Source organism: Meleagris gallopavo, chromosome Z, assembly GCF_000146605.3.
Source record: "Meleagris gallopavo isolate NT-WF06-2002-E0010 breed Aviagen turkey brand Nicholas breeding stock chromosome Z, Turkey_5.1, whole genome shotgun sequence".
NCBI lineage: Eukaryota > Metazoa > Chordata > Aves > Galliformes > Phasianidae > Meleagris > Meleagris gallopavo.
The window spans coordinates 3,341,478-3,348,065 of record NC_015041.2 but is presented as its reverse complement, the minus strand read 5'-3'; positions in this window follow the sequence as shown (position 1 = coordinate 3,348,065).

The following is a 6,588-nucleotide window of genomic DNA, read 5'->3' as shown; positions in this document are numbered from 1 at the left end:
TTTTTTTCCCCTGAATCAGCTTCATATCCATTTTAGCACATTTTTCTTGACAATTTACAAGAACCTCTTCCTCTGGGCTGAACTATCTGCCATGATATATTCTTCATGTATATATATGTGTGTGTACAAATTTCTGTTCATTTCACCCTATCACACTGGCCTTTACTCCACTGGAAATTTTACTTAGAAATCAAAAAATGCATGGACAAATCAGCCATATATTTGAACTCCAAACCTGGATTGCCAACTGTCCAGTTTAGTCTACAGAAGAAAGATAGAGTTTCAGCAAGGAGAAAATAAATTTTCATTTTCACATATAAAAATTATAAGAATTTGGGAGAAGTATATCTGCTTTCTAATTTTAACTATAGTTCAAGAAAAATAAAAGAAGTACTTGACTCCGTTTTTTCATCAAGGACCTTTGAATTATCATAGGTAATTTATAAGATTGCTGATTTAAAAGAGATTGATATGATGTTCATCCACTTACAGTTTTACCCATTAAGTCCTTATTGGGGATGTACATCTTTGAAATACTTTTTTAGCTTAAAAGTTAGTGTGGAAATGTTCATTTTATAATTTCTATAAACTTCTCTTAGTTTTATTAAAAAATAATAAAGAAAACTGGACAGTTGATCCTTTTCAGCGTTATCTGCATTAAGCTTTCAAAAATGTTAAAAAAAAAATGGTGAGAAGTATCTTATCTTTGAAAAGCCAGGTTGCCATGTGCACTGCTCTGCATAAACTAATGACTTTGTCTCTCCTTTTCCTGCAAGGCCAGTGAGGATCAATTTCTCCTGCAAAATTTAACTACAGTAAGAAAGTTTTGATACAGTTTTGCATGGTCTACTCAGAAATCATATTGCACTGTACTGCTTTCTGCTACATCAAAGTATGAAGTTTTTAATAAACTCTTGGTCTCTGCTGTGAAACCAAATCCTTTATGATCTATTCCAGCATAGTACATTTCATCATTCAGTGCTTGTTCACCAGTACTTCTTTCAGCTTTGGTTCAAAGTCACAGCAATGCCTCGATCTATCTTGCCGCTATATATTCAGCTGTGCTTTCTGACTAGCAGTCGTTGCCCTAAACCCTTACCGCAAGAAACCCCATATCCCAGGTCATGGATTTCTTGTCTAAACAGAAACCTCACTGCAAAGGCTCTAGGTTTGGTGAGCTGGCGACCTGAGTATTGTTTCCACTCTCTTGCTGTGCTTTACTACTGATGATGAATGATTCCTCATTTGCATCTTTGAAGATGACTCATTTAAGTAAAGCAAACTAACAAACAAACAAACAAGCAGAAGGGTGAAGGGGAGGAGGGTAGTCACATCTGTGTTCAAATGTGTGCTTTGATTTCCTGGGAAGTCTTTCCAAGTAAAACAAAAGGACAAGCCCTCGTCTTACAAATTTCTTTCTAAACATAGTGCTGAAGACACAAAGGGAGAAAGAAGGAAAAGTAGATCATGTACTGTTACATTACCAGAGCTATGTTTGGTTGGTAGATTACTTTATAATGAGCTGTAAAAGCTCAGGAATTGTGGCAGAGTGGAAAGGAGAGGAGCTATGTTAGCCTATTCTTTGGTTATGTTCAATTCTACTAAACATAAACATAATAAATCTGTCTTTGTGTGACAGTTGTTTGTGTGAGCTGCTGTTTACAGTTAGTATACACTCACTATGTTTGTTTGTCCAACATTAATTTTCACTCTAAAATACGTTTTTTTGTTTTCCTCCCCCTCCCCCATAGCCCCCCTATAATCAACTATAATGCCAATTTTGTTACTTTTTAGAGAACTAAACTTACTCAAATTGAATCTCATTATTTTACACTTGCAGTTTTGAAACCCTCAGTAGCCCATTCTGGAAGAGCTTGAGCGGTGCTTTCTGGTCATTTCTCATTCCGAATATTTAACCAAGAAAAACTGCCTTCTCTGCTTTCCCCTGTGGCACAGAAGCACTCAAGATTTTTCATGATCTAATACTAAACCAAAGGAAATTATATTGTCACCACTCAAACTAATTGAAATACTACTTTGATGCCATATATAAAGATCTGGGCCTCCAGTCATTAGCATTTATAGTAGGTTTATTGGCTAATAAAGAAGGCCTGAGTTATTTTTGTGCTTTTTTCCTTCCTACATCTATGGGCCCTTTGCATTTTTTCAAAGTTATTAGGGCATTAGGTTTAATTGCACATGCAACTTAATCATTTGTAGCCTCCCTGCCTTAAATGCATGCTGTGTACTCACAGTTTGCTGCAGCTATAACTGTACAACTTTGTGGCTCTTTGCTGCTACTTATCAGGGATGAGGGCTGCTTGCTGCTGAGAGAGGCAATTCTCAAACCCCATATCCCAGTCCCAGTAAATCTACTCACAGGATCTTTATTTGAGTGATGACTCTGGTAGTGGGTTGTTCTTATTTCCCCTACTGATACTCACATTTCTTATGCTGAATGTATGTATAATGTACATCAGGTCACATCAACCAAAGCATTTACCAAATAGCAAATAAGAGTAGTTGCAGCTAAACTTGTTTCTGGAACAGTGAAAGCATTGTCTCTTTTAAAAAATCATTTGTCATATCATGAGAGTTTCTGTCTATGGAAAAGTGCTCTTGAACCTAGAAAGCCCTTCCTGTATTAGTGAATTAGAGTTAAGCAGGGTAATTTTTTCCCCCAAAAAATATAATTAGAAAGATGATCACATTATTCTCAAAGAGATAGAGACAAAATATGGGAAAAGAAGAGGTATAAAAAAATCTGACACACAGAAAATATATTCATAACTTGCATAATTATGTAGAGCATTCATAAATTCATATGATACTATTGCAAAGGCACCTATTAAACCATGTTTCCTGCTGCATCTTCAAACCATATTCAGTTGATTCACTTGCATGACAGACATCAGTGGAGAAGCAGAAGCTCAGCATTAATGAGGGAAACAGTTCTCTTATAAATACAGGAGACATTTAAAGATATTGCTATATCTTTAAATTTCACAATATGATGTATATAATATATATGATATATCTTTTAAATCAGAATATAATGTTTTTTAGAGTACTTTTCTCTCACATCTTCTGTTTCCTTTTATTCTCCTCCACATATTCTGCACTGCCACTGATCATTCAAATCAGGAGAAAATATGACACCTAAGCCAGGAAAACATTGTGTCTGCATTAATTTATTCTCCTTTCTCCATGGGAATTAAGCCAAACTGAAGGACGTCCAAAAACTTCTCTCCCTCCCTTTCATGTTTCTTCCTTGCTTCTTCCAGACAGTGTGTCTACAGAAACAGCTCAAAAAGCAATGGCTGAAAGGTTCTCCAAGCTGAGCCTATTACTCTAACTGATTGTATTCACCTGAACAGAAGCTATAACACTGATATATAGTGTCAGCAATAAATATGTTAAGAACAAAAAAGTGTTGAAGAAAAAGGTTTAACACGGCTTGAAATTTTTTTGCCATCTGTCCACTGTGATAAAGTCAAGTCCTTTAGAGCGGGTTGGCTCCACGTTGCAAGTGCTCTGATTAACATTAAATGAACAATTTTAAACTCTGGTTGCTGCATACTTGTGATTGTGGGGATTTAAAGTTGCTCAGGTAAATCCTATGTGCATCCAAAATACATTTATTTTGAGGGTCAAGCAGTTAAAAATATACCTTAACTTTATCCTAATTATGCAATAAATTCCCAACTCAAGAATATTAGAAGTGACTTGCAATTAAAAATATATTTCATCAGAATTGCCTTTTCTTTTTTTTTCCCCTAAATCCCATCATTGCCAAAAATATTTCTGTCTTGGAGAAGAGTTAACTACTAAGATGAAAATATATTCAAAACTAATTCTTTGCTATGAAATGAATGAAAACCTTTTTTTAACCTTCAAGAAGTTTTGAACTGACTTTGAAACAAATGGAATGACTGTCTTCATGATCATCATACAATATATTTTCATATTTATGTGAAGATATATATGCATCTATATACTTTGAATCTTTGGAAGGCTCTGGGTATATATTCACTAAAAAAGTTTATAAGTCTTCAGAAGAAAAAGGAATGGATGGATGAGTTTAACTTTTTAGGAAAGCTATATTCAAGAATACTAACGTCTAACCTTTTAGTTTTGAATTATTGTACATACAGTTATTCAGCTGTGTAAGCTAACTGTGATAAGAGAATTTGAACTGGCATGGACTGTACCTTAAAATAAGAGGTTCTCATATATTTATACCTCCAAAAAATGCTCACAATTCTGTAAGACAATTGGTAACTTAATTGCATTGAATATGCGCACATAGCTGTGCAGATAGCACATAATGTACTTTTGAAAAATACATTATTGCTACCTGCACACTCAGCTTTCTAACCTAGGCACTCACTTCCAGTAGTCTCTTGTGTAAACAGTAATGCTAGATTATATATCCCCATGTCCCATAAATCTCCATATACTCACAATATCCTTTTTTTTTTTTTAAATTAGTCTCTCATATTTGTGTAATATTAAATTTTCCAGTAAGTGCAAGATCACAGGAGGTCTGTGGCATTCTATATGGGGTTTTGTGTGTGTGTTTGCACCTAGATTTTAGGCTATACAGTTCTCTGTACCATCCAATTTATGTTATGCATAGGCTTTAAAGCCCAATGACAGACGTGCTTTCATCTTGTTGGTAAAGCTTAGTATTTGGTCCATTCTTAAAAATTATTTCTTTTGGATCATTACTGTCTTGCCAATGAAGATCAGTATAGTTGCAAAAATTTGTGCCCTTTGTTAATGATCATCACAGATATAATCTTGAGAATTTTAGGAAATCAGAACTTCATTCCTTTTTCTGTTCAAATATACCATAAAGATTTATTTGGATGTTAATAGTATGCTTTACAGGAGAGACCAGAGAAAGCAAGATGCTCGCTCACTAAGACATTATCACTACTGCCGTTCTTACATCTTCGATAAAAAGAGCAGCAGCATCACTATAAAATCTTCTTTAAAATCGTCAAGTTTATATCAGCAGTTAGCAGGAGTAAGCCTTAGGCATTCATCTTGCAGGACCTTGCTGGCACTTCTGATTTCCACTGAAAGGTTTTAATTGAGGTCATCAGGTGCCATGAAATTTAGCATAAATACTGTTTAGGAGAATTCAGCTCTGCTTCAGAATTACACAGTTAGCAGAATTGACTGCAGCCCTGTTGGCCCTGCTAGACCTTTGGTTCATTCAGGGGCTCAGCAGAGTTAGACACAATAATGTTGCTTTGTAATTGATGGCAAATTCTTCTTCATTCTAAATCAGCTCATCAATTAAATGTGACTCCTACAATCTTGAGATAGGTCTGCTTGGTTTCTGAGACTTGGGTTTGTGACTCTGACATTTCTCTCTTCTCTGCTGCAAAGTCTATAGATTTAGATAAGACCCTGAACTTTGCACTGTCCCACTTTCCCCAAGCTACTAAGCACGAACAATCATGCCTCATTTGCTTATTTATACTGTGCTGTTTTTGAGTGAATATCAATTACTGCATTATTTTCAATATGTAAAACAGGCATGTAAAGATGGCATGAGGAGGGTGGTGGGGAGTGGACAGGGAAAAGCACTTTTCCTAAGGGAAAAACAGGGCTGTGTTTGAGAGAAATTCTAGTGAAAAAGATTGAATAGAAGACAACTGCACTCAGTACAGTCGTGGGTGATTTTTGTTCCTACATTAGGTGTCTAACCTTTACTGCTAGAGAAATGCACTTGTCTATCCACATCTCCAGTAATGAATGAACTCACATTTTAGCAGAGCTTGAAACTTCTTATAACTTTCCAGCATTCAAATAAACTTTGGGACACTGAAAGACAGTTGAGTTATGACATAAAGGTAGAAGATATTGTTTAAGGGAGTTTTTTTTCTTTTATCTAAAATTTGGGTCATTGTCACTGAAGTGAATTTATTGATAAAATACCCTAAACCTAACCCTAACCCTAATCCTCCAAAATATCTTGCTAATCTCTCTTATTCTGGCAGTCTAGCAGCAGATCCTTGATACTGAGTCATAAAACTCATTATGCTTGCAAATATACATGGAAGTTATTCTTTTAAGATGTTGGGCTGGGAAGGGGAGGGATTCTCCTTGAAGCTAAGAAATTCTTAACTGCAATAAATATCTCATGCTTCAATGAAATCAACCTTAATTATTGATAAGGACTAGAACATGTAAACATTAACTGTGGAGGACTTTGGAATATAAATTTAGAAACAAGAACTTAAACTCTGTTTTTATGATCTAACTGGGCATCATCTTAATTTTCCAAAATGACCAGCTGTTTGGGTGAAAACTGAATATGTAACCCATACATGTGAATCTCACAGGTCTGGCAATTCAAGATAGTTCACAATAGAATTACAACAGACCATTAACTTCTCTAAACTGCTGATCTTAAAGCTGTAAAGTTAAAGCTGCATTTTCTGCATCACAGCTAGTTAGAAACATCACAGAAACCACAGCGATTTTCACACCATACTGACAATTTCAAAAGCCACAGAAAGGAGTGTTGAAATATTAAAGTCATGCAGTAATTTTTATTTTAAAAATTCACCT